The sequence below is a fragment of the Rhinolophus hipposideros genome, assembly GCF_964194185.1.
Source record: "Rhinolophus hipposideros genome assembly, chromosome: 5".
In the NCBI taxonomy this organism is placed as follows: Eukaryota; Metazoa; Chordata; class Mammalia; order Chiroptera; family Rhinolophidae; genus Rhinolophus; species Rhinolophus hipposideros.
In genome coordinates, this window is record NC_138051.1 from 81907577 (window position 1) to 81934453 (window position 26877).

General features: G+C 38.2%; 1 protein-coding gene and 1 pseudogene across 26 annotated transcripts in view; one reads left to right on the forward strand and one right to left on the reverse strand.

The window, feature by feature from the left end:
- Positions 1-26877, forward strand: part of NRXN3 (neurexin 3) — a 1519061-nt gene that overhangs the window by 446672 nt on the left and 1045512 nt on the right. The gene's annotated exons all lie outside the window — the stretch shown is intronic.
- LOC308497501 (sorting nexin-2-like) lies at positions 3913-5683 on the reverse strand (annotated as a pseudogene). Its single transcript has 2 exons — positions 4867-5683; positions 3913-4590 (listed from the first exon to the last, which is right to left on the reverse strand). The product of its transcript is annotated as a sorting nexin-2-like (transcript).

Below are 26877 nucleotides of genomic sequence, written 5' to 3' on the forward strand. Positions count from 1 at the left end.
ATTGCTTAAAACTTTAAGGCAGTTCTGAGAGACAGTGTTGATAACAGTAATTAGTAATAAAAATATACACATGTCTTAGTTAGCAACAAAACTCTATATTTAAATCCAGATAAAGTTAGAAAAATGAAAGTCCAAAACATTGGGGGAGATGGTAGGCAAAATGAGAACTTTATTAACTTTTGTCCCCTTCTCTCCTTTACATACATGTGTAATATTATATACAGTCTTTCTAAGGGACTTGGGAGGTTTTCTCATTTGTCTGAGTGTTTAAAACGGATACCTTTGAGTGTAATGTAGTTCTGGAACATTCTTTCTTCCCATTGAATCATTACAATTCACTTCTGTGGGCAGGTCTGGGGAATTCTGCTCTTGTTCTTGGTATTTCTCTGACAATTTAGTAAATAGCAAAATCTTCCAGCTACGTTGAGATTTTGCTCCTTGAAAATTCCCACTTACCTGTGTATTTACCTTTAGAACTATTTACCTTTAGAACAGTCTCCAGTTATTTTAAAATTTCTTCTTTCCTTACCCTATCTCGGTTTTCAGTTTTCTGTCTTCTCTTGCCATTTGTGGCTCTAATTTACCTGTAGCCGAGCTGGGTGCGTTTATATATTATTTTCTTCAAAATGGGGACATTTTAAAGGGCCTGTGGGGTTTCTCTTCCAGATCATTGATACTAAGCTCTGTCACTACAATTGAGCCCAAATAAGTGTGATTTCACTTGTGTGCACACTTCCTAACTTGATGCCACTCTAAGAGCCACAACAAAGGGTGTCCAGGTTGTCATCAGACTATATTGTGGCTCTCCACACATCCTAGTTGTCAATACTAGATTTGTATCTGATTAAATATCAAAAAGCCAGCATCTTATCCCTCTTCATGTTTTAACATGTCTGTTTTGTTTTTGTTTTTGTTGTGTTCCCAGCTCCTAGAATAGTTCTCGGCACCTAAAGGGGTCACAATAAATATTTGCTGAATGAAATCACATGTTTGTAAATTAATATATAGCTTTTAGGTAAATGTTCTTAGACACTATTGACCACGTAACTTTCTGGGATCACTACAGAACATCTTGACATGGCAATAGTTGAATCTTTCAGAACTGCCCCCCCCCCCAGCTCTGGGAGATGAGAGAAGTATTACATAAAATGGCTCAGCAAGGCTAAGAGAAATAGGTAGGAACTTCATATAGGAAAACCAGCATTGGAAAGACTTTGAAGGAGGAATGATAGTATAATGAACAGAATACTGGGTTTAAGATCAGAAAATCTGGTTGGAAATACCAGCTTTAACATTGACTCTATCGACTAGAATAAGCCGTTGATCTTATCTGAGTCTCAGTTTCCTAATCCATAACAGAGATAATAAAACTTCTGTTGTGTTCTTCTTAAGAACAAATGAAAATGTACACAAAAGTGAAACCATACAGAAATACACAGTGGCGTTTTTCTATGATTGTTATTAAGGATTATGTGATACATCTTATAAAACAGTTTATAAATATAATTATAAGCATAAGTGAATATGTATTTACATGTGTGAATATCTCCATATTTTACATATTAGGGAATCACTGCCTATGGGGGGAAAAGCAGCTTTTTTGTGAGGTTTGCTCTATTAAAATTCTCTCATCTTTGCTGAAATAGGGATAACCCATCCCACTCACCCTCAGTCATTACCTAGTCTGTGGCCTTCCAACATTTGTTTATTTGACAACTGTCAATCTCTTTCAATTAAAATGTGAGCTCCATGAGGACAAAAGCCTCATCTGTTCACAGGTGTTTCCTCAGCACCTAGAAGAGTTCCTGGAATAAAATAATGCACTCAACAAGTATGCCTGGAATAAATGAATAAATGAAGGAGCTAACCTTGTGGAGCTCTAAATCTGGAATTTAGGTTACCAGATGCATACTGAAAACCCACAGTATGCCGAGGAGTGTGATGAGATACGAAGGTGAATCAGGTACAGTCTCTACCTTAGAGGACCTCTTACTTAGTGAAGAAGACAGACACACAAATATAATTTCAATAAAAGGCAGTTAGTGTACAAAAAGAGGCATTTACGGGTACAATGGGGCTGCTGAGGGGGACGACTTAACATATCCTGGGTTTCAGGAAAACTGGAGGAGACCGCCCAGTGTGAGGCTTGCAGATGAATAGAAGAGAACAGGGAAGAGTGGAGGGAGTGGGGCCTCAGGATGATGGGATGGCATGCACAAAGGCATAGAGATGGGACACATCACGGTGTCTGGGTGAGAAGTCTACAGTTTGATAATTTCAGGGCACAAAATATAGGATTAGGAGTTCTAAAAATGTAGCTATAAAGTTCGGAGGAGCCCGGTCAAAGAGAGCTTTATTTCATGCTACATTCTTGGACTTTTGTTTTCTAGGTAATGGGGAGCCACAGAAAGATCTTAAGTAATAGAATGATACATTCAGGTTGGCTGCTTGTCCATCAGGCTTTAATTTCTTGAGGACTTGAGGATTGATGTTAGTCCATCTACTACTTTCCCCCGATGTATATTTTTGTCCTAGGAGGTTGACGCGTGGGTTGGGAATTGTGGTCCACTGACATTAGCATTGGGCCAGTAAAGTACTTCTCTGAATCTTAAAATTCCTACAAAAAAGCCCTTCCTTCTGACTCCCATTTCAGTTTCTTATGACCCTCCCTGTCAAGACATACTTTTCTTCCTTCCTCTGTCCTTGACCTTACTGAGATATTATTGTTGTATGAAGCACAGTATGGTAGAGGAAAGACAAGTCAGGACAGTATTTCTAGCAGACTCACAAGGACCAGGGAGCTTACTTAAGCCCATCACAATATCCTCCTATGTGTTGGGGTCTTCTGTGTTGTTTAATTTGGTTCTTTCTACACCATCCTCCATTCTCCTCAATCTGTTACTTCTCCCTTGAGATGTCAGTTCTCCATTTGGCTTTTCATTTTTCTATGGAGAAGTTCAAGTGCTTCTGAGACCTCTGGGACAGACTGGTCTATCTCACCTGTCTTTTCTCATGGCATCTCTAATATGGAAGAAGGAAAACTGGAGAAGTGGCAGAGAAGAACACATATTTAAAGGAAAAAGGATTGGGTAGAGGAACGTCATTATGCACATTGTATTCCACATCCTTTTGTGATTGTTAGCCATTTAAAACCGAACGAGATTTTGCAGCCAGAGATAGTCTCTGAACAGATGATTAATGGTTTAATCTGTAATAACTTTACATTTTATAGAACCCTGATAGGAGTCCACATCTGGTGAGTCAAGCTATTTAAGGCTGTGTTAATTCTGTTAATTGCTATACGTTTGTTTGAATTGCTGGCACCTGCGGGCTTTGGGATAATATGTTTGTTGTTGCTTTTTAAATTTTTTAATATACTCATTTTATTTTACACTGTCTCACTGCTTTTTGTTGTTCTCTCTTATACTTTCACTTAATTTCTCTTCTGTTTTGTGTGTGTGTGTGTGTGTGTGTGTGTGTGTGTGTGTTCTCTTCTTTTGTCTCCAATCATTATACTTTCTTTTTTGTTTTTTCCCCAACCTCGTTGCTCCCCAAACTTTTGTTTGGGTATCCTTCCTGATTTCTCAGGTGGTAAAAACTATCTCTGTTCATAATCAGGTAAATTGACCTATGGCATTGGGCCTATACATTCCCTTTTTCCTAGCATCAAGAATCCTATGGCTGACAAAGATCAAGTGAGCGTTTCAGGGTCAGCATGGAAGATGAGAAGAGGGTTGGCTTTAGAAGCACAAGTTCAGGGTTTGAATCTTGCCCAGGTTTATTCATTACCAGTTCTAAGACTTACAGAAAATCAGTTGACTGCTGTTGGCCTCAGTTTTTTCATTAGACCATAATATCTACTTCAAGCATATTATATCGGGAGCAAATGGGATTTTAAAAAAAGGAGGTGCTTTATGAACTGTAAAGCACTATGCAAATGTTATTGATATTATTTATGTTATTAAATAAAACCAAATTGATCAGATCTTTCTTATATCTTCCCACTTCTTTTCAAATTATTTTAGAAATCTGTTCAAAATCTCTTTCTCGTTGTTGCACTTTTGCCTCCCCCTCTCTTATTGCTGTATTTTATCTCATTCGTTAGCAACCATCATTTTTGCTTCAGTTTCATGTTTTTTGAGCAAACTAATTTGAGCATCTTCCCATTTCTGCCAGCACTTCATTCGATGGTCAAACACCTTTCCCTGCAGCAGTAAGATGAATGTAGTCACTAAGTTGTTCTGAAAACATATAAAAGTCAGCAAAATCTTGTTCTTGATGTAACTGGTCTATCTTCTCCTCAACCTCTGCCAGCCAAGATAAAACTCTAGATAAAGCAGTATGATCCTTAGAATTACCTAGCATGGCAGCACTTTTAGCAAAGGCAGCTGTGTTGGCTGAAAGCTCTTTTCTATGACAGACCAAGGTTTCAACACTGGCATGAAGTTTCCTAAGTTGCTGATCCACATTTTCAAATTGCTGCTGCTCTTCTTTAAACCATGCACCCCATTCATTCATCTTGATGGCCATTTTGTGGACAGCGTCGGCAGCCTTGTTCACCAATCTTAGTGCTCCTGCTCCACTCAGAGCCTGCGTACCGTGTTTCGTTGAAAATAAGACTGGGTCTTACTTATACTGTATTTCCCTCAAAATAAGATCGGGTCTTATATTGATTTTTGCTCCAAAAGATGCATTATGGCATATTTTCAAGGGATATCTTATTTTTTCATGTACAACAATCTACATTTATTCAAATACAAGTCAAGTCATCTTCTTTTGGAACATCGTCATAAGTACTAAATGCATCCGCCTGGCTGAGATTTTAACTGGGGCTTATTTTCAGGGTAGGTCTTATTTTCGGGGAAACATTGTATTAGCTGTTCTCAGCAGCTCCAAACTTTCCAAGAATTGCCTTAAGTCAGGGTCCTGTAGTAAATCTGGATGCTTTACTGTTCTTGGAAGATACCCTTCAAGAGCTTCTCTGCATTTTTTTTACAAATTCAGTGGATGATGAATCTTCTTTGCCCACTTTGACCTTGGTCTTGCCTACTATGCTCTTCTGCAGCTGGTGGCACAGTATAACTGACATATAAATGCTTGTAACTTGCTATGCAAACCGAGAAATTCATTAAATCTGCTTTTAACTGAAAATTCACTCTTACTGAACATGGAAAGAGAAGTCTTTGTTGTTACTCTGTATGCCATGTAAGCATTCATACCAAACCAATTTTCTCTGAATCTGGTATACCAATTTCTTTATCAAAGACATTTGCTTCTTTTTCAATCTCCTCTGTAGACCTATCAAAGATCACAGAAGCAGACATATTCTTTTATGTAATTTTGGGAACAATGAGTGTAATAAGGGTCATAGTTCTGACCAGAAGAGAAGTTTCTGAGGAGAGGAGAGATTCCCCTTCTGGACTGTCCAGAGAAACTCCTGTGACTTCTGAAAAAAAAAATCTTTTCTGTCATAATCTAACCCAACTTCTTCAGGTTTTGGACTATTGGAGTTTGTATTAACATCTTCTGTAAGAAGACTAGATGGTTCTGGAGATGATGAACTTGCTTCTAGGGAGGAGACAGTGCTGGTGAACAGGTCCTCTCTATCTTCCTCCTCCTCTTGCTCCTCAAAGTTTTTGGGCTTCCCGTCCCTCAGTGGAGGAGACTCCCTCTTGGCTGTCATCTTCACTTGCCCATATGACTGTGCGAGCTGGGATTATTTTCATTCAGTTGTGAATGATAAGTGTTTTAAACGTTAGCTGGCTAATTGATAAGTTACAACATGTTTAGAGCTGAGCTATGGAAAAGATAAAGAGACTGAAGCGTCTGACAAAAATTGTTGACTGGCAGATCTAGGTACATTTAACATGAGGAAGAAAAATGCCTGAGCCGAGGGGTGGAGCGTTGTGTTCATATATGAAAGGACTGTCCTATAGAAGTTGGATTAAACTGATTCATATGTCTTCAAGAAGAACTAAGGCAAATGAGTGGAAGTTGGGGACTTTATACAAGGAACACATTTCAATGAGAGCTGTCCAAAGCTTCCTTCAATGTAATGCATTCTCTATCACTCAAGCATCAAGCAGAGATTACCGTATTTCACTGAAAATAAGACCGGATTTTATAATAATTTTTGCTCCGAAAGATGGATTAGGGTTTATTTTTAGGGGATGTATTATTTTTTCATGTACAGCAATCTACATTTATTCTTGTACAAAAATCTACCTTTACTTATATACAGTCATGTCATCTTCTTCTGGAACATCATCATAACTCTCCAAACCCTGAATTCTGGCTTGAATTTCTTGTTACTCCATTTCCTGTAGAACCATTGGCCCCAATCTCTCATGTCCAGCAATAGAGCTCTCCTTAAATGAGCACTTCTTGTCCATGTAACCTGCTCGTAGTGCATTGGCAACACAGCTGCCAGTGATTCTGTCCCATGAATTCTTCACCCAAGTCACGACCTCTTGTAGGCTAGGCTTCACAAAGTTTCCATGTTGATTTATCTCCATTCTATTTTCAGTGTAGTCGTTGATTTCCATGTGCAAATTGTCCTTGAATGGCTTGTTCATTGCAATATCAAGAGTCTGGAGATAGGCAGCCATTCCTACGGGAATCATTATTTGATCTATTCTTCTCTGTGCAAGAAAGTTCTTCACATCTTTAGCACGGTGAGTGCTGGCTAAATCCAGACTGGCAGACCTCTTTGGCCACCTCACAAAACAAGTGGCAGCATTAAATCAACCCACTTCCTTATAACTGCTTGTGTGCACCAGGCTTTTTTGGTTTCAAGAACATAAATGCCTGAAACATGTTCAACCTTATCTTTCTTGCCCTTAGTGGTGATTAGAGGTAGGGCTTTCTTTCCATTCAGACGAATTGCCAAAATACAGGTAACATGTGCATTTTCATAACCAGTGGAGAGAATGTAGATTGACGAGGTACCCTCTGATCAATTGTCATTTGAGATCCTTGGCCCATAAACACTGCAGTTTCATCCATAGCAATCATGTTGGAGAGTTGGTATTTAGAAAAGTCGGTGCCATCAACAAAGGACTTGAATGCAAGTGCACGTTTAATAACTTCAGTATCTTCCAGCTTGAACAGTGTTGTCGATCTTAGAGACAGTTCACATGGCTGAAGGAAGCCATCTGGCCAGTGCTGTGATGCTTTGAATTCTTCTGGGGATATTTCTAACTGTGGTGCCATTGAAGGGCAAATGCTTGAATATCAGCCCTGCGCACAACCAAAGCCCTTGCTCTCCTGTCAGCAATCCATTCACAGATGATGTCTTCCAGCTCACGAAATAATGGTTGCCGACCTGATCCACACTTGTTCTTCTTAGCATTTCCCTCGTCTACCTGTTGACTGAGGTTATTGTAATCTGCTCACCATTTTCAGACCATTTGGAGATCAAACTTCTTCTCTTTGCAGAAAGCCGTACTATTCTTACCCCGGGAGTCCTCAATGATTCCTTTCTTGTACTCAACAGAACAGCTCTTTCTTTTTGCACTCATCTGGTCTGGGGGTCAAAATATTATTCCCTTTAAACCTACCATTAAATCAAGTGTTAATTGAAGACTTACGAGACAGGAGTGGCAACAGAAATGATGACAGTTAAGAATGATGGTTCACACAAAAGCGACGAAAAATTGCAGGCACCAAAATTCAGAAGACATTTCTTTATTTCACACAAGTGCATTAAGTACGTCCATTACAACACATGATGTATTGAATTATGAAGATTCATATTAGACACAATCACATCCGTTCATTATCAAGTGCACACGTTATTCGTGCATTGTGTCTGTACTCCAATTGGTCATTTGGCAATAAGTCTCGAGTTCATCCATTTACATAGGCGTTTACCTCTCATCCAAAGGTGCCGGCTTGGGTGTTTACAAATACTTAATTATAATTTACATTATTTATTTTAAGTATTAGTGTTAATAATATTATTTATTTATATTTAATTATATTAATATTATTACTTTATAATTCAATATTTCTGTCGTGTTAGTATGTTGCAATGGACGTACTAAATGCGTCTGTCCAATGATCGTAACTGGGACTTATTTTGGGGTTAGGGCTTGTAAAGTATTACAAGCATCCTGAAAAATCACGCGAGGGCTTATTTTCTGGTTAGGTCTTATTTTGGAGGAAATACGGTTGCAACCACTTCACTGAGGTTGTAGAGTAGATTATAGCATTAACTGAGTAGATGGTTTTGATTTTCTAGTTTCCTTCCAAAATGAGATCCTATGGCTCCACAGGGAACTGGCCTTCTGAAAAGGAAGAATGAGGCTGATTGATTAGACCAGGTTCATTGTGTTGAAGACTTAGTTTCCTGATTAATCTCCAAACCAGTTGACTATATATGTCCCAGTGAGACTTATAAGCTTGCTCTTGTGGTAGGATTTGAGGTTCCCAGCCACTGCTATCACCTATTAGTCACTTATAATTATTTCTCTTTCCTCCGATCTTCATTGGCATTGTCTCCAAAACCATTAAAACCACAGCAATTATAATCATCATAGCAACAATAAAGACAAATAATTATAGGCCACTTAACAATGTGAGTGCTTACAAAGTGTATATCTACATGGTGCTAAGTGCTTCATACTATAACCTAATTTAATCCTCACACCAAACTTACTGATTTAAAGAGTGAGTGGCTTGCCCAGGGTCACAGTTAGCAAGGATTGGAGCTGAGATGTAAACACTGCTGCCATCTTAACTCCTGCTGCTATCTCTGCCAACTCAATCAAAAGACTTGGTGAAGAAGAAAAGGACATAAGCTCCTCAGGAAAAAGTTGGTGATACTGTGGTTAAATCCACTCTAGGAAATGGAATGGTCTCTCGCTGCCATTAGATGCTTCACTCCATTGGAGAGGTCATTTAATCAGGCAGAAATGTCCTGCTGGGAGACTGGATACAATGACCTATTTCTTTCACGTTGCCATTGATTGTTCTGAGAGGAAAGCAGTTTTTGCTTGATTTCCCACTTTGACTGGGCAAATTGGTATTGCTCGCCCTGTTCCTGGAACAATGATTTTCCTTATGGAACCTGAGTGGGAAGTAGCTCCTCTTGGTATAAATGCCAAGCAGTGGGGCACCTTGGTCTTGAGATGTGCAGCACACCTTTACGTTCGTTCTAGCCCAATATTTTCTGTCAAGTTGGAGCTATTTGCCTCCAGTAACTCAGAAAGCCAGAATGAGGAGCAACTACTTTTTAGGCTTATTATGAATTTTCAGTCTGGTTTTGGGAATCTCTTATTTAGCTCTGCATGTTTCTTTTTCTCTTCAGGATAAATTCAGTGGAACTCATTAGTTTCTAAAAATGTCACTTATTTACAGCAAATGTAATCTACCACAACATTCCCACTGAGACAAAAATCTCTTGTGTCTCCGAATGCCTCAAAGCAGACAAAAAAAGAGGAGTTCTTGTACACAAATACCTACAGGAATAAAGTAATCATTGAGCTAATTAATTAGCTAATGTTTTTTTTTAAATTGCAAATGCAGAAATGACAATTCCATTCATGTGACAATGCTATTGTAACCTGGTGCTCTGTCCCCATGTGGACAGTGTGTCACAACTGGTTTCTGTGTAGATTTCAAGACAGATACAAGGACAATTTTTTCACTTCACAAATCAGTGAAGATGTAGCACAGGGCAGCTATATTGCACACCAATTATCAACCAATAAAATTCTCCTCCTTCCATCTCCCTCAGCCCCTCCCTCAGCCCCTCCCTCACCAGCCAATATTGGCAGATTGTCTTTCTCAGGCGTTAGGGACAAAATAGAACTATTTAGTTTATGCTTGTTAGACTTGTCTCCCTCCACTTTTAGATTTACCTTCAACAATACTAATTGCTACCTTTTTTTCTCCTATCTTATAGGATGAGCTCTCCTCCTCCTCTCTGATTGTAACTGCTATTCTCTTTTGACTCTTTTGAGATTTATCCTCTTTAAAGAGTTTTTCTCTTTTTCAGATCTTCTCTTCACCTCTTTTCTATTTCCTCAGATAGAGACATGCTCAGAATCCTTTCGTTGGTCCTGTCTCCTGCTAAATTTACACATTAGCTCATTCTTTACTTTCAATGAAAAACTGCTTGGGGGAGTTATATATACTTCCCATCTTTTCACCTCATGGCTACTCCTCACCCTCTGAAGGGACATATCTGCCCTCAGCACTCCAGGAGAATTGTTTTCCTGTTTTACCTTCCTTACATTAGGAGTACTTTATTATATGCTCTCGTGGTCCTCAGCTCTTAACTCCACTGCATTATAATAGCTGTTATAGTCTTTACTTCACTGTATTTTAATGATCTGTGTTCATTTGTTTCCCCCACAGACTGAGCTTCTACAAGGCAGGGAACTAGTATTTCTATAGATTGAATACTCCCTTTAGAGTTAAACATATGTTCTGGCATATGAATACGTGGAAAATATTCTTCCATAAATGAATAAATATTTGTGAACATCAATAATAGAATTATTGCTCTAAATTTCTCCACAGCACATCACTCATTCCCTTATTTATGAGTGAAGTAAATATTCATGCAGTGCCTACTCTGACATAAGGTCTATTTTAAGTATTGGAGTAAGCGGTAAATGAGATCATGTATAAAGTCCCTGAGCCTATGGAATTCCTATTATGGTTGAAGGACACTAATAGTAAATGCATAAACAACTAATTAAAATACTTTGTAATAATGATAAGCAGTATGAAGGAAATAAGAGAGAATGATGGGATAGAGTGTGACAAAGAGATTGGGTCTCCATTAACAGAAGGACTCTCCGAGGTGGTGATAATTAAGCTGGGACCTAAGACAAAAGAATCATCACACAAAGATCTGGGAGAGGCCATTTCAATCAGAGGAAGCTGCAAGGACAAAAAGGACCCCAGAAAAAGAAAAGCTTGGCATGTTCAAGAAATGGCCAGGAGATCATTGTGGCTGTGGGTTAGTGAGAGAGGAACAAAGTATCTGTAATTTGACATCCTGCTTTCCTTAAAAGGTCCAAGGTCCAAGAAGCAATATAGTGTATCAAGCTTTCCTTAAACTCAGGGTCTTCATTTGCCTGTTTACCTTCTGTCTAGATTGCCTTTCTCTCTCCCTTTATCCTAGAGGACAACGTGTCCTTCGTGTTCATAAGCTCATCTGTTCACCTGTTCTCCTTTTCTCCTGTCACCTCCTGGAGTCTGCTCTTCAATTATTCCTACTCTCTCTAGCACGTTTGATTCTTGCCTCTTGATTTGTTTCTTCTTTGTAGGCTACAAAGGTACTAGTCTTCTCTATCTTGACATAAAACTCTTCCCTTGACCTGTCCCTTGTTAAACTCAGGAAGATAAGAAATGCTTCTTTCGCATTCTTTCCCAGTGATGGTAGGAAAGGAGTGAGGTTTGAGAAACGAATAACGAGAAAACTCACATAGGATGGCCCGTGTCTTCTCTAGAAGAGAGGTGAGGCAATGTGCTCAGTGGGAGAAGGCATGGTTCAATATAGTCCACTACGTTTAGAACAGCTGACACTACTGTCATCAGCCATTCACTGAAGTCAGAAACCTGAGTGAACTTTGATATTTCCTTCTCAGTCACTCCCCTTCTTTGTCCTCATTAAGCCATCACAAAATTCCATTGTTAATTTCCTTGTTATAGTTCTCACTCATTTCTCTTCTTTTTGGACCCTCCCTTCCTATCTCTCCCCTCTCCCTCTGTCCCATGCCTCGCCTGTTGTTGTGGTATCATAATGAGTCTTGCCACATCCATTCTCTCTGCCCTTGTCTGTATTCTGTATTCTACCCCACCTTGCTCTTTGTGCTATTTTTCAGAAACATCCAGTGTCCATGAGAACATGTCTTCTCTATCCTTCCACTCATGGCCTTCTGTAGTTTGGCTTCAACTTTGTCTGACTTCCTCATGTTTCCTCCCTGTATTTAACCAGAGTGGCTCTTTCATATTATTCTAAATATAGGCTTTGAGTTCTTCTAAAACTTCTTTATTGGGTGCTCCCAGCCAAGAATTTCTCCCTTTCTCTTTGTTATCTGATGCTTACCCATCCTTTCAGGACACATCTCATGGTTACCCGCTTGACAGATTGGGTAATGGTTAATGGTGGCATTTCTCATTTCTCAGTTCCAAGCAAGTTCACGTGGTTTAGTGTGTGTGAGCTCAGATATTGGAGGCAGAACACCAGGTTCAAATTTTGGATCTGCTCCTTGCTACTTATGTGCCCGTGGACAAGTTAGCTTCTCTACAACTCAGTTTCTGCTTCTGTAAAATGAATGTCTTAATAGTACCCACCTTGTAGAGGTTTTATGAGGATCAAATGAGACGCTGTAATACTGGCATATGGTCAGTGCTCAATAAATGTTACCTATTATTGTCATTTATTTGGTCCTTAAAATGCCCTACATTCATTTGTTAGCTTTGCTGGTAGGTGTATAATCCTTCTGTGGCAGAGAGGTTTTTGTACTTTCAACAAAACTATGTGTATTATGGTTTCAATAAAGACAGTGGAAAGTAATTCATATCCCCTGAATAAATTTCTTGGTTGACTGAAAGGAAGTTGCTGTTTCTCCATATTGTAGTTTGACCCCAATTGAAATGATCCTATCTGCAAACTGAAAATAATTTCTTTTTTATAGACAGTAAAAATATCTCATTCAGGGTTAAATGAAATGACTCTCTATATATGAGATCTGAATGTAGTGATTTAAAATTTTTTAAATTTCTTGTAATCAAATGGGATTGTGATGTTTATCTTTAATGGCATAATTTTTCTTTATAAAAAAATTATATGCCCTATTTTTAATGTAACAGTTCTGATAGGTGATGTTTAAAATGCTAAAGGAAACAAAACTTATGATCACCAATGTCCCTTTCAAGTCTAAAATTCTTATAATTTTTTAAATTGCTTTCAAATGTCTTACAATCCTCTAATAACCTTTAAGTGATTGATTTAATGAGCTTCTGTTATGTTCCAGGCACGGTGTTTAGAATACAAAGTGAACTGGGCACATTTCCTTCCTTGGAAGACCTTATAGTTCAGGGTTGGCAACTAACTCTGTAAAGGGCTGGGTTAGTGGTTCTCAGTTGGGGACAATTTTGATGCCAGGGAACATTTGGCAATGTCTGTAGACATTTTTGGTTGTTAAAACTGTAGTGAGGGAGTGGGTGGAGTGCAATAAAGGCGGACTGAAGTTATGGGTAGAAGTGCTACAGGCATTTAGTGAGTAGAGGTCAAGGCTATTGCCATACGCCCTACAATGCATAAGACAGCCCCTCTATCACAACAACTTATCCAACCTCAAATCTCAATAGTGCCTAGTTTGAGAAATTCTGAACCGGACAGTAAATAGTTAACAGATAGTGAGGATATGATTTCACAGGCTGTAGGATCTGTGTCATAACAACCAAACTGCCTCTGTGGCATGACTGCAACCATAGATAACATGTAAACAAATGGGTGTGCCTGTGTTCCAATAAAACGTATTTACATAAGCAATTTGGCCCTTCAGCTTTGAAGATTTGGCCCTTCAGCTTAAGTTTGCTGACCCCTGCTCTAGTTGAAATGGCAGAAAAAACTAGATAATTGATTATAACATATTACAATATGTTACACTATATAATCAAAGTTTTTACAGGTTTACACTGAAGCTCAAAATATGGGTGCTTTGCCTGACCTGAGATATCAGAGACGGTTTCTTGAAGGAGAAAGAGTATGAGCAGACTTTTTTTCTTTTCTTTTCTTTCCTTTCTTTCTTTCTTTCTTTCTTTCTTTCTTTCTTTCTTTCTTTCTTTCTTTCTTTCTTTCTTTCTTTCTTTCTTTCTTTCTTTCTCTCTCTCTCTCTCTCTCTCTCTCTCTCTCTCTCTCTCTCTCTCTCTCTCTCTTTCTTTCCTTTTTTAAGAATGTGGAGTTAGACAAAAGGAGCAATTTCAGGGAAAGGAAATAGCATCAGCAAAGACAAAAAGTGTGAAATAGCATCCTGAGGGTAGGGAACTAATAATAACAAAAGAAGTAGGAGTGGTGGTGGCAGTGGTGGCGGTAGTAATAGTAATAGCAGCTAACATGTAGTGAATGCTTATTACATGTCAGGAACTCATAAGTATTTCATGTGTTCTCACTCATTTCATAGAAACAGAGCTCAGTATGGCTGGGTAATGCAACAAAATTTTTTTATATATATACACATATATACGTGTATGCATATATATGTATGTATATATATGTGTGTATGTGTGTGTGTGTGTGTATGTGTGTGTGTGTATGTATACATACACACACACACATACCAGAGCCAGGACTTTATTCTACAGGTGAAACTAGGAATGAGAGGAGTAAGGTGGAACAATTAGTAAGACTTGATTGGACATTATGGGCAAGGGCAGAGAGAGGTCACAAGTTTCTGGCTTGGGCAACATTAATGGAGTATGTTGCTACTGGAGGAAAGGCAGGATTAATGGGGGCAATGCTCAGTTTAGTTTTGAATGTATTGTGTTGGAGGTACTTATATCATCTGGAGCACAGGGTCAAGTTCAAATAGGCTTCTGTACCTATAAGTAGACTATGAGGGCTATCTTATCTTCATTAGAATTTAAGGAATCAGGTAAGAAAACGCAACAAATAGGACAATGGCGTTACAAAAGAGAATCCTGAGAATCACTAATATTTAAGAGAAGAGTGGATTTAAAAGAAAGAGAAAGGTAGGAGGAGATCAGAGAAAGTGATATCATGTAAGCCAAGCAAATAGAAAGTTTTCAGATGGGTATAGTCAGCAGGGCTCAGTGCCAAGGAGAGCACTTGTAAGTTGAGAACTGAAAGTGCCATTGTAACGGAGAATGCAGAGGTCATGGGTAATTTTATTTTGCTTTTGAATCGGAGAGACTTATTCATTTTGAAATTGAGAGGCATAAAAGCTAGTACAAGTAGAGAAGCTAAAGATATAAGAAACGTAAATGTTGAAACAGCATCCCAGGGGAGAATTCCAATCTTTTCTTATGTATTCATTAAATAGACTACATACAAGAAATCTTATGAAGAAATATTTGGTAGGCTTATTTTGATTTGTAAATTTTTGAAAAATGTATTTCTTTATGTAATCTTTTAATAATTCATGTTTTGTAGTTATAGTCTCCTTTCCCCTAATTCATTAGCTCTATCATTAAATTTTACTGAAATTGTGGGCTTGAGGGACTCAACATCTATTTGTTATAATAAAATTTAAAAGCCACAGTCGTAGAACAGTAAAACTGTGGGGATATTTTTTATGTGATTAGCAAGTGGGACACAAACTTCATAGACTTGAAACTTTAAGACTCCAGAGAAAATCTAGGAGACAATGTCCTCTTGAGTAGAGTTCGTTGAAGTCATTCCTTGAATGCCATGCATTTTTAATAACAATGATATGACAGGAGTTTTTGCTCTCAAATAGCTTTCCATCTTATCATTATATGTTGATTGCACAAAGGGTTTACAGCAACTGAGAATGTTGTTGATGAGAAAAGATTTATGTACACAAAGCACTTGAATAATTGAATCATGAAGAAATGTAACAAAATGCTATTATCACAAGTCAGAATCAGGGGTACCACAACGTGTGCTAACGACTTTAAGGAAGGGAGAACCTCGCCTCTATTGGGATCATCTCCACCTACCAGCTCAGTCTGCGGGCTGTTCTTCTTGAGAAAAATTCAACTGAATTACTCTTAACAGAAGAATAAACTCAACTGATGAAGAACGAAGGGGTGATTTGAGGCATCGACATATTGTTTGCTCCTTGAGGACAGATTGTGTCTTATTTATCTTTGTATCCCCCCTGGGCCAAGGTACCTTGGCTACCATTTATTAAGTACGTAGTCAATGGTGAATTGGTTACATTTGGCCATTGGATTCATGCAGCTGAGGCAGGTTGGAACGTGTGCTTTATGGATGCCCTCCAAATAATGGTGCTAATAACAAAGAACATCAAGGTTCAAGAGAAATTGAGTTGTGCAAACTCCACCTATGGAGGACTGGAAGTGAAAGTCATTGGTAAGAAACCAGACTAACTATTTGATGTACTATCAGTGGCTTCTGGCCATACTCACGGGGCTCCTCCCTCCATTATAACAGCACTGATTCAGAAAAATATGCTTCCTGTGCGAATGAATGAGCTAATTCTGGCTTTAGATAGCCAAACAAAACAGAAGTAGCCAATGCTTCCACCATAGCAGTTTCTTCTGAAAGAAATTTATGGTTAAGAGAAAGCTTATATGAGAAAAATAAAGTGAAATCCACAAAACAGGATTCTCTTCTTTAAAGGTTTATCACCCTGGCAGTTTCATGAAAATAATGTTGAGAATGACTGCTTTGTGATTTTGCCAGCTTTTTTCCCTATAGGCAAAAAGTATTTCTGAAAGAGATTTGCAAAAAGTGTGGACTCTGATAACACTTCTAGTTGTCAGGTTTTTCTCTAATGAACAGCTTATCAGTAAATGTGCTCAGTGGATAATTACCACATTAGGGCTTATTGGCATAAAGTGTAGTAGAATGCTCATTATCCTTATGCAAATTTGGATTTATTGCAGGTTAAAGCCCGTGACTTGAAATCTAAGTCTTCCGTCATAAATTAACAGACCTATGTACTAGCCATTGGCAGTGACGAAGGTCCCCAGGAGTGGGGTCAGTGAATCAAGGCTGGGTGGGTGGGTCTCACTCATTGAAATGTCTCACAAAGGCTGGCGGAGCTGGTTATGCTGCAGAGGCTGTTTGCTGTTTTTGTGTTGTTTTGATTTTATTTCATTTTACGGGGCATCCGGGCTGTCTAAGCAATGGTTCAAGCTGTGGTTGATGCCAAGGGGTGTCATACACCAAGTAGCATGGAACATTGGAAGTTATAGATTTCAGATAGAACTGTGTGGTGGTTCCAAGAGACCTGTCAAACTAGAGGTATGGATCCTAAAGTAAAGATTCCGATTCCTAGGCGTCTTGGTCAGTCCAGGCTGCTATTAAATATCGTAGTCTGGGTGGCAAAAGCAATAGACATTTCTTTCTCACCATTCTGGAGGCTGAGGAATCTAAAACCATAGTGCCCGAGGATTTGATGTCTGGACCTTCGTGCTGTGTCCTCACATGGCAAAGAGAGATAGATCATCTCTCTGGTGTCTCCTCTAAAAGGGCACTAACCCCATCAGAGGGTGCCACCCTCATGAATTAATTGCCTTCCAAAGGCCCCACTGCCTAATGCCATCACACTGAGGGGTAGGGCTTCAACATGAATTTGGGGGTGAGGGCTGCACAAAATCTAGTTCATAGCACCAGAGAAGGCTTGGGACTCAAAGCAGGGAAGGCCCAATCTAAGCAGATTAAGGTCCACGGTTGTCTCAGGTCTTTCAAGGGGAGTGGAGCACATGGCAGCATATACGAGAGAAGCTAGGATTATAGTCGGTCTATGTAACAGAGCAAAAATGAGTGTCATACAGTGGCCGCATGGGGGTCCATAGGTCATGGGTGGCCCCTGGGTTTGCAGACCTAATCCCACACTATTAACCAGAAAGTGGGGTGAGGTGGCTCCTGAGCCTCATGTCCCTATCAGGACTGATTCAGGACAGACGGGATCTCAGGGCCCCATGAGTCTCTCAAATTACATTCTGTTATCCTGAGATTAAAACAAGGCAGCAGCTGGTCTTACATAGTCGAAAGCCTCATTCAAATCTGTTTGTTCATAGAAGGAGGTTAGTGTTTGGTGTTTAGGGACTTCTAATACTTTTGTAGGCCCTGATTGATTTATCTACAAACAATTGGGGGAACTTTCTGAAGCCCCGGAGGCCGGCTAATGCACACGATTCCCACCCAGCACACGTGAAATTCATAATTAACACCGAGAGACTCAGCATCTCAAGGATAGGAAAAGCATTACTTCAGTCGTCTCTTCAAATGAATAATTAGTGCTCATAAAGGAAAATAGAGTCTTTCATGCCTAAGGCATATGTCCAGGTATTTTTGTTGAGGGAACAACGTTTCTTACCACACTGTGAGTGTTTATGTGGCTGGAGTAAAATAAGTTGTGGTTTTCGTGTTGATCCATTAGTAGTGTGTGGTGGGTGAAAGTTCTGTAATTGGTCCCAGGGTAAAAACAGCCTGGTATTTATAGACTATCAGAGGAAAGGGGGTAAGGGAGGCAGGTGACTTGTCAGCTTTACACCAATGACTTTTATATCTTTCAGGTTGCATTCATATGTTTTACTTGACTCAGGAAAAAAGTAGTCCTTTCTATCTCATCCTAAATTCAGTGTGTTGGTTGGACATATCCATAGAAAGCATCCCTCAATTTTCATAATTTCCCATTACAAAGCAGGATCAAGCCTTTCTCTATTTAAGGACAGTACAGACTGTTTCAGATGTAAGGTGTCGTCCAAGAATTACCAAGGCAGAGAAGGATTACAGAGGTAGCAGTGTGTTCTCCACACAGCAAGTATTCAGCATAGGATGATGAACAGAGTGACATCCAAATAGGTGGCAGAAGAAGCACTTATTCATTGTATAGAATGTCTCAGTCCAAATGCAGCTTTGAAGCTCTGTCTGGTCTCTTTGTTCTGTGAACCGACTGAAGGCCTAGATGAGAGGCAGAATTGACAGGATTTCTTTTCCCTGAACCTCACCTTCTTGACCAGTGGCCTATGCATTGGGTGCAAGAGAGATGTCCCAAATGAGAATCATATCAGCCCCAGCATGAAGAGCTGAAGTGATAAGAAGAATCTAAAAGTCTCATGTAAAGAAAGACCCAAGAGATGGTTCTCCTGAGAGCCTATTATACAGAAAACAGTCAAAGGAAGAGAGGCCCAGGCAGAAGGCTATGTGCAGAGATCCAGGAGAGTTACTGACCCGGTTTATTTCCATTTATTAAATTGTCCCTTTAAAAACTTTCCGCCCTTCTCGAGTAGCTGCATTGGATCATTGATGAGTTAATTTTGCCCTAGACCAATTTCAAAGCTTGAGGATAGGTAAGAAGAGAAGCTTTGAGCTACCCCTGGGGAAATTACAGGAGCAAATAAATTTCATTTTTATGCCAGCTCAGATAGATTAATAGTGGTAGAGTTCCGGTGTCAGAGGAAATAATTATCCTTGAGTTGCTATGTTGCTTTCTAGTTCATGTTTTAAATTTGTACTATATGTGTTCTTAAGCAATATACACTCTAATTTGAGTGTTTACAATTTGTATAAGTGGTATCTTACTGTACACATCTTTGTACGACTTACCTTTGTTAAGCATAACACTTTACAGATTTACCTATAGATTCATGTAGATTTAATCCATTCATGTGAACTGCTATTTAGTGTCTTATTGTAGGAATATACTTTGTTTCACTTATTATCCCCCTTCTGGTGTGGCTGGACTTTTATGTAGTTCCTAGTTTGTAATATTACGGTTAAGGCTACAGTGAAAACCCCTGTATGTTTTTTATTCACATCTGGTCAGAGTCTATCCAGGTATAAACTGGTATAAACCTATACCTAGGTATGAATTTATACCTAGAAGTTCAGTTGCCTGCTGGGTGGTAAGCTGGGTGTATCTTTAACTTTACCAAATAATGCAACATTGCTTTCCAAAGCAGTGTAAACATTTACACTCCCACAAGCAGTATGTAAATGTTCCTGTTTTTTTGCATCCTTGACAATATTTGGCAATGCCAGTAAATCATCCTATAGTAAAAGAAACTCAATAGAGTATAAGCCAGATTTACCCTGTAAAATTTAGACTTACAATCTTCTTTCATTTCAAGTTCCTTTTTCCTACTGAGAATCGAGAGAGGTCAAGAGTGTATAAATTGCATGCTTCCTACCTCATTTCCCTCTTATTCTGCTAAGCCCCAGTGAGAGCGTCCCTCTCAGGTGTCAGTTTAGAGCTGGTCTCTTGTTTATCGGCAGAAACTTGCTGCCTTTCCACTTAAAAGTCTTGTAGTTCTTCCAGTCCTTACACAATTTTATTACCCCAACCCCAATATCTCACATGTGCTGTCTTTCAAAACTGTTAGGATATGTGAGAAGATCACAGTCTGAATACCTGTATTCAGAAGATAAAGCAAAACACAACCAAATACCCAAAGCATATATGATTACTGAATAATTGAAAGGGAAGGCACCAAAACTGTTATAAAAGCATGTTTTCATAGAAAAAAATTATTCACCAAGGTATTTATTTTCTACCCACGTTAGACTTTCCCCTCTGGGTTGTTGATGGAAATCCTTGTATTCTTTCTAGAGTTCAAAATGTGTAATTAGCATTTGAGTTTCTCGGGCCTATGGCTTCCAATAATTACTGTCATGGAAAGTCATAAAGTTACGTCTGATAATCATTGTGGACCACGTAGTTGACCTAATCTATCATTATCATTAGTGTGGACCCGTAAGTATTTTTCTTATATTTCTACAATAGTTGAAACAAAATATTTATTTTGGTTATTGACAAAAAACAAACCAAAACTTGATTATATAGCTTAATGTGAAAACCCAGCTGTGCAAAATTTTTTTTAAATCCCTGCCCTTAATTAATTAATTAATTAATTTCAATTTGATCAATCATTTTCAATAGCATCCCAATGTATAGAAAACTACTAAATTTTTCACGATCAGTATACTGAGGTTTTTCTATCAAGAATCATCTCAGTTTTCCTTCTCTGTGAGTAGGAAGTGAAGTTTGATGCTACAATGGCCTATACTTTGCATAAGGATTGACAATTATGTTTGTGAGCTTGTTGCAATGATGTTGCTAAACTTTTTTGAGATCAGAGGGATTATTTATTATGAATTTGTACCAACTGGACAAACAGTTAACCAAGTTTACTATTTAGAAGTCCTGAGGAGGCTGTGTGACAAAATTAGACGGCATGAACTTTTCTCCAACAATTCATGGCTCTTGCATCACGACAATGCACCAGCTCACACCGCACTGTCTGTGAGGGAGTTTTTAGCCAGTAAACAAATAACTGTATCGGAGCACCCTCCCTACTCACCTAATCTGGCCCCCAGTGACTTCTTTCTTTACCCAAAGAGAAAGGAAATATTGAAAGGAAGATATTTTGATGACATTCAGGACATCAAGGGTAATATGATGACCGCTCTGATGGCCATTCCAGAAAGAGTTCCAAAATTGCTTTGAAGGGTGGACTAGGTGCTGGCATTGGTGCATAGCTTCCAAAGGGGAGTACTTCAAAGGTTACTGTTGTGATATTTAGCAATGAGGGATGGAGCACTTTTTCTAGGATGAATTTGCAAACTTAATTGACAGACCCAAAGTCCTTTGTAGACAACCTAAAGAAGTAGTTTGACAAGGATGGAAACTTTGAGATCATTAATTTATTGGGCTTGAATACACCTCTGAGCATTCATTGATTAATTTATCAAATACCTATGTAGTAAATACTTATTTCTATATGTCAGATACTCTGCTAAGTGTTGGAGATAAAAATGATCAGTTGGAAGGTATCCCACTTCTTGTTGAGATGTGAGGTTTAGTTTCCATTATCCTTTGGAACAATGTGGTGTTTAAGGACATCATATTCTATAGCCAAACAGAAATACTTTATCTCTAGGGCTTTTACATTTAACTTGAAAAATAACATTAAGAATGTGTGACCTATGACCTAAGATTACTTATGCAATGCTTGTATTCTTCTATTAGGTGCTAAATATTTTGACTGCAATAAGAATTTTTATTATAAACGTGTCTCATGTTTAATGTTGAAAAGGAAGAAGATGGAGATAGAAACACAGAAACACAAAGAAAGAAATCATAGCATGAAGTGAGCATTGTTAATATGCAAGTACATAGAAAGAGAGGATGAAGCAAAGGCTGAAAACTATGATAAAGTAAATAATTTTATAAGAAAAAATTAATTCATCTTCAAACAGTTTTCAAAAGCTGAAAGGACATTTTCCTTTAGTATTATTCTCATCGCATCTTTCTCTAGTTCACTTCAATTCAGTATAGTTAATGTATATTAAATATCTATTATGTATCAGATAGCACTATGCTAGCCATAGATGTAATAAAATTAGTATAAAATGGTTCCTTCCTTCAAGAAGCCCAGAGACCAGTGATAGATATTGGCGAATAGGTTGAAAATAATTGTAGTAATCATGATGAAGACTAAAGGTGCCACATTATGTGGATGTTTAAAATGCTATGTGAGATTTCTGGTGATGATACATCAGCTTGTATCAGAGCCACCTGCCACTAAGAACAACTGGAAAATTTGAACAAAGCATAAATTTGACCAGTCTGAAGGCAACAGAGATCTACCAAGGCAGAGAGGACTTGAAGGGCCAAAATCCTGAGAAAAGAGAAGGGAAGCACAAGAGGTGAGACCAGAAGTCAGCATATATTTTTTCCCTCAAACAGCCAAGCAGGAAGTGATATCAAAGAGGCTGAGAATTTGAGCAGAACTTTCAATTGTCTCATGGAGATGGGGAGACAAAAATTGAGTCCAGAGCTATCCAAGGAGGCTGGACCTTGACAAATACTCCGGGTGACCCCTGCAGAGGTGCTCTCTAGGGATAAGAAGAGCCAACACAAATAGACCAGTTCCCACAAAAATGGAAACATAGCTTTGGATCAGTTCAGTTTCAGAATGCATTAAGAAGATCTCCCACTGTTCTAAACACCTGCCAGAAGCAAACATATTTTCTTCCGGGAGTATGGTAGATTATGCAGAACCTCCAATGATTTTTTTTTCAGGTTTTTATACACAGAGTCTAGCAGTTAGTTAAATATTGCCAAGTATACCAGGAGATAAGATCAAGTGACAAAACCTAAGGGGAAAAATTGACATTAGAAATAAACATATAGAAGAGCCATATGTTGGAGTTACCAGAAACAAACTTAAAGATAACTGTAATAAATAGCCTCAAGAAAAGAGACGACAAGATAGAGAATTTTGGCTGAGATGTGTAAAAGTGTGACGTGGAAGTTGTAGAATGGAAGATACAATATCTAAAACGGAAAACTCACTGCATATGTAAGAACATAAGACAGAGTCGAAGAGAGGACTGTTATCTAGAAGGTAGAGCAATAGAAAATAAAATAAATGCGAAAACCGCAATTACGTTTGCACCAACCTAATGTACAGAGTGGGGAGAAAAGAAAAATGAAAACATCAGAAAAAAAGAAGAAAAGACTTATGCAGCACAGTGAGGGATCTAATATATTAATACTTTAAGTTAGGATCTGAGAACTAGAGAGAAGGGATGGAGAAGAAACAATAGTTGAAGATATGTTCACATTTTTTCCAAAATAGAAGAAAGAAATCAAGCCCTGATTAAGCATTTTCAGGAAGTGCAGGCAGAATAAATACAAAAGCAGTAAAACTGCTGAAAACAGAACACAGAAAGAAACTCTGAAAAGCAACCAGAGAAAACATATGCAGTACCTTCATAAAAGCAACAATAAGATTTAAAGTTGACCTCTCAAGAGAAATGACGGAAGCGAGAAGATAATGCAATAACATCTTCAAAGTGCTAAAAGAAAACAATTACTCCCTGTGGTAGAATTGTACAGTCAATAAAAGTATTCTTTGAAGAATGGAAAATGATATTTTCAAACAAAAAAAATGAGAGAATTTATTCCTGGAATGTTTTCTTTAAAAGAAATGCTATTCATTAACAATTGTCGCCCCAATAAATAAATTTAAAAAAAAAAGAAATACTAAAGGACATTCTTTAGACAAAACAAAGATGTTCTCAGATGGAAACATGGACGTGAAAGAAGGAATAAACAGCAATAGAAAGTGTAAATCTAAATAATTATTGATAGTATAAAAGTGATAATAAAAAGAGAGGTTGGAAGATGCAATATTTTTGGCTTTGAAGATGGAGGAAGAGGCCATGAGCCAAGCAATGTAGGTAGCCTCTAGAACCTGGAAAAGGTAAGAGAACAGATTCTCCTTTAGAACCTCCAGAAGGTACCAGTCCTGCCAACACTGTTACTTTAGTCCAGTGCGGTCCATTTTAGACTTCTGACCTCCAGAACTGTCAGATAATAAATTTGTGTTGTTTTAAGCCAAAAAAAGAGATAATATATGATGGAGTTTGAAATATATGTAAAATTGAAAAAAAAACCCATAACAAAAATAGCAGAAAAGTCAGGAAGAGGGTAACTGGAGTTGAAGTGTTCTAAGGACCTTGAGTTGTCTGGGAAGTGGTAAAAAAAAAAAGGCTTTGATAAGGAAAACTGTCAGAAGAAGGAAAACTGTCAGAAGAAGAATCAAAGAAAACTGTCAGAAGAAGAAATCAAAGCTTTATTTTGTAAATAAAGCTTTCTTTCAAAGAGAACTCCTGGCCATATGGATTCTCACGTGAATTATTCTGAACATTTGAAGAAAACAGTAAGATATTGATATTAAACTAGACAATTAGACCAAAGGAACAGAGTGTCCAGAACTGACCACACATGTATAGACACGTGCTTTATCTTAAAGGTGATTCTGAATAACAGAAGGGAAAGTGTAATCTTTTCAATATATTGTTCTTGATCAACTGGATATCTTTTTGGAAAAAACATAGATATTGACTTCTGCCTCTCACCATACTCATAAACCAACTCCAAGTAAAGTGTCGATCTAAATGTAGAAGACAAAACCATAAAGGATCTAGAAGAAAATTGTGATGAATATCTTCATGGGCAAAATTTTTAAACAGGGTACAAAAGGTACTAACTGTAAAAGAAAAAATTAAGAGACTATTATATTTAGGAACATTAAAGGACTCCATCAACATCGTAAGAAGTAAGTTCCAGAGTGGGAGAAGATATTTGTAATATAGATAAGCCATAACAACCTCTGATTCAGAATATGTCAAGAACTCTTATAAATAAATTAGAAAAAGTGTTATTTTTTAAAATTGAACAAGAGAGACTTAAACAAGTACTTCATGAAGGAGTATGTCCAAACGATCAGCGAACCTGTGAAAAGGGGCTCAACTACATGAGTCGTGAGATAAGGGTAAATTAAAACGCAATGTATTAATAATCCCACTACATACTCACTAGTGTGGCTACATCAAAAAGAGTGACAAAATCAAGTTTTGGAGCAGATAAGAAACCACTGAAACTCTCATACACTGGGATTGGCACTAGAATTTTGTGAAAATTGGGATAAGTATTTTGGGAAATATTCTGACACTATCTACTAAAGCTGATCATATACGCATACCCAATGATCTAGCAAATCCATTCGTAGGTACCTGCCAACAGAAATACATACATATGCATATCATAAAATGTGTACACAGATATTGATAAACACTCGATTTGAAATAGTGCCAGACTGGAAGCACCTCAAGTGGCCATACGATAGAGTAAGTAAATAGACTGTGTTATATTCACAAAATGAGATGTTATACAAGAATAAAAATGAATAAACTATGTACAACATAAATAAATCTCACAAACATAATATTGAATAAAAGAAGCCAGATACAGAAGAGTATATGTTATGGTTTTCCTTTCATATAAAGTTTAAACCAGACTATGCTATCCTATGGTGTTGTAAGTCAATTACCTTTGAAAAAGAATGAGTTGAGTGAGAGCCAAGAGGGAGATTTCTATGGTGCTGTTATTGTTTGATTATTTGATGCTCTAGCTGGTGAGTACATAAGAATGATCACTCTGAAAATTACTCGACTTGTTGACTTTTGATTTGTGCCTCTTTCAGACTGTACGTTTTAATTAAAAGTTTTTTTAAAAAAATATTACATCAGTCAAGAGGAAGAAACAGTATATTTTACTTGAGAAGGCCTGAGGCAAATTTGAAAATTGGTCATGATTTTGCCACACAGAGATAGGGAACAAATATTCCGTCGAAAGAGCAGTGTAATCCAAATAATACAGAAGTGGGAGAATTCATGGTACTATATTTCCCCCAAAATAGGACCTAACCGGAAAATAAGCCCTAGCATGATTTTTCAGGATGACATCCCCTGGACATAAGCCCTAATGTGTCTTTTGGAGGATAAATTAATATAAGACCCAGTGTTATTTTCGGGGCAACACGATATTTGTTTTTCATAAACAAGTATTTGAGTGTGTCTAAAATATGGGGAATTTATGGGGAGAAGGGTAGGAGATTAGCTGCGCCTTGTTTATAGAGTGTGTCATAAGTTGAACAACATCAAGAGGTGCCAGTTTCTTGAGCAGAAAGTGTAACAGCATTTTGGATAGAGCTTCATTTGTAATACCACCAGGTAAAGAATGTTTGGGCTAGTAAATTCCGAATTTGGAATTTGATCCCCTTTTTCCTGTGGCCCACCTCCCTCCCTAGTTTGTGCATGAACGCAGAGTTTCAGTCTCATTTTAATTATTGATTTATAGCAACCCAAAGTGGAGTGGTTTGGTTTTATCAACTCTCACCAACAATCCCTTTTTTGGAACCCTTGCCTGTTGTCCCTCTCCTTTACAGATGTCGTTAAGTGACTTTCCCAGGTTTAAGAGGGTCTACAACAGGGACGTCAGTGCCTGAGATGGTGGTTCCACATCCTAAATCAGCTTGTCCGCAATCTGAGGAAATGCACCCTTAATGAATACCCGAGCATTTCAAGTGGGCCATGGATTGGCAGGAAGAGACCATAAACACACTTTCTTTAATTCCTGAGTTAATTACCCAGGGATAAAAGTATTATCAGAAATATGCTGACCACATAAGGAAGGAACAGATGTAGTGAGTGTTTCCCAATCCAGCTTCACTTGGCACCCAGTGTCCTTCACAGCAGCAAGCAGCTGCGAGACACACCATTCATGTGGGGTTGAGTCCTTCCAAATGTTTTTGGAAAGCTCACTTCTTATGACTCTGCCTTATGTGATTGGGACTTCTGTCACATTCTGAAAGAATTGACAT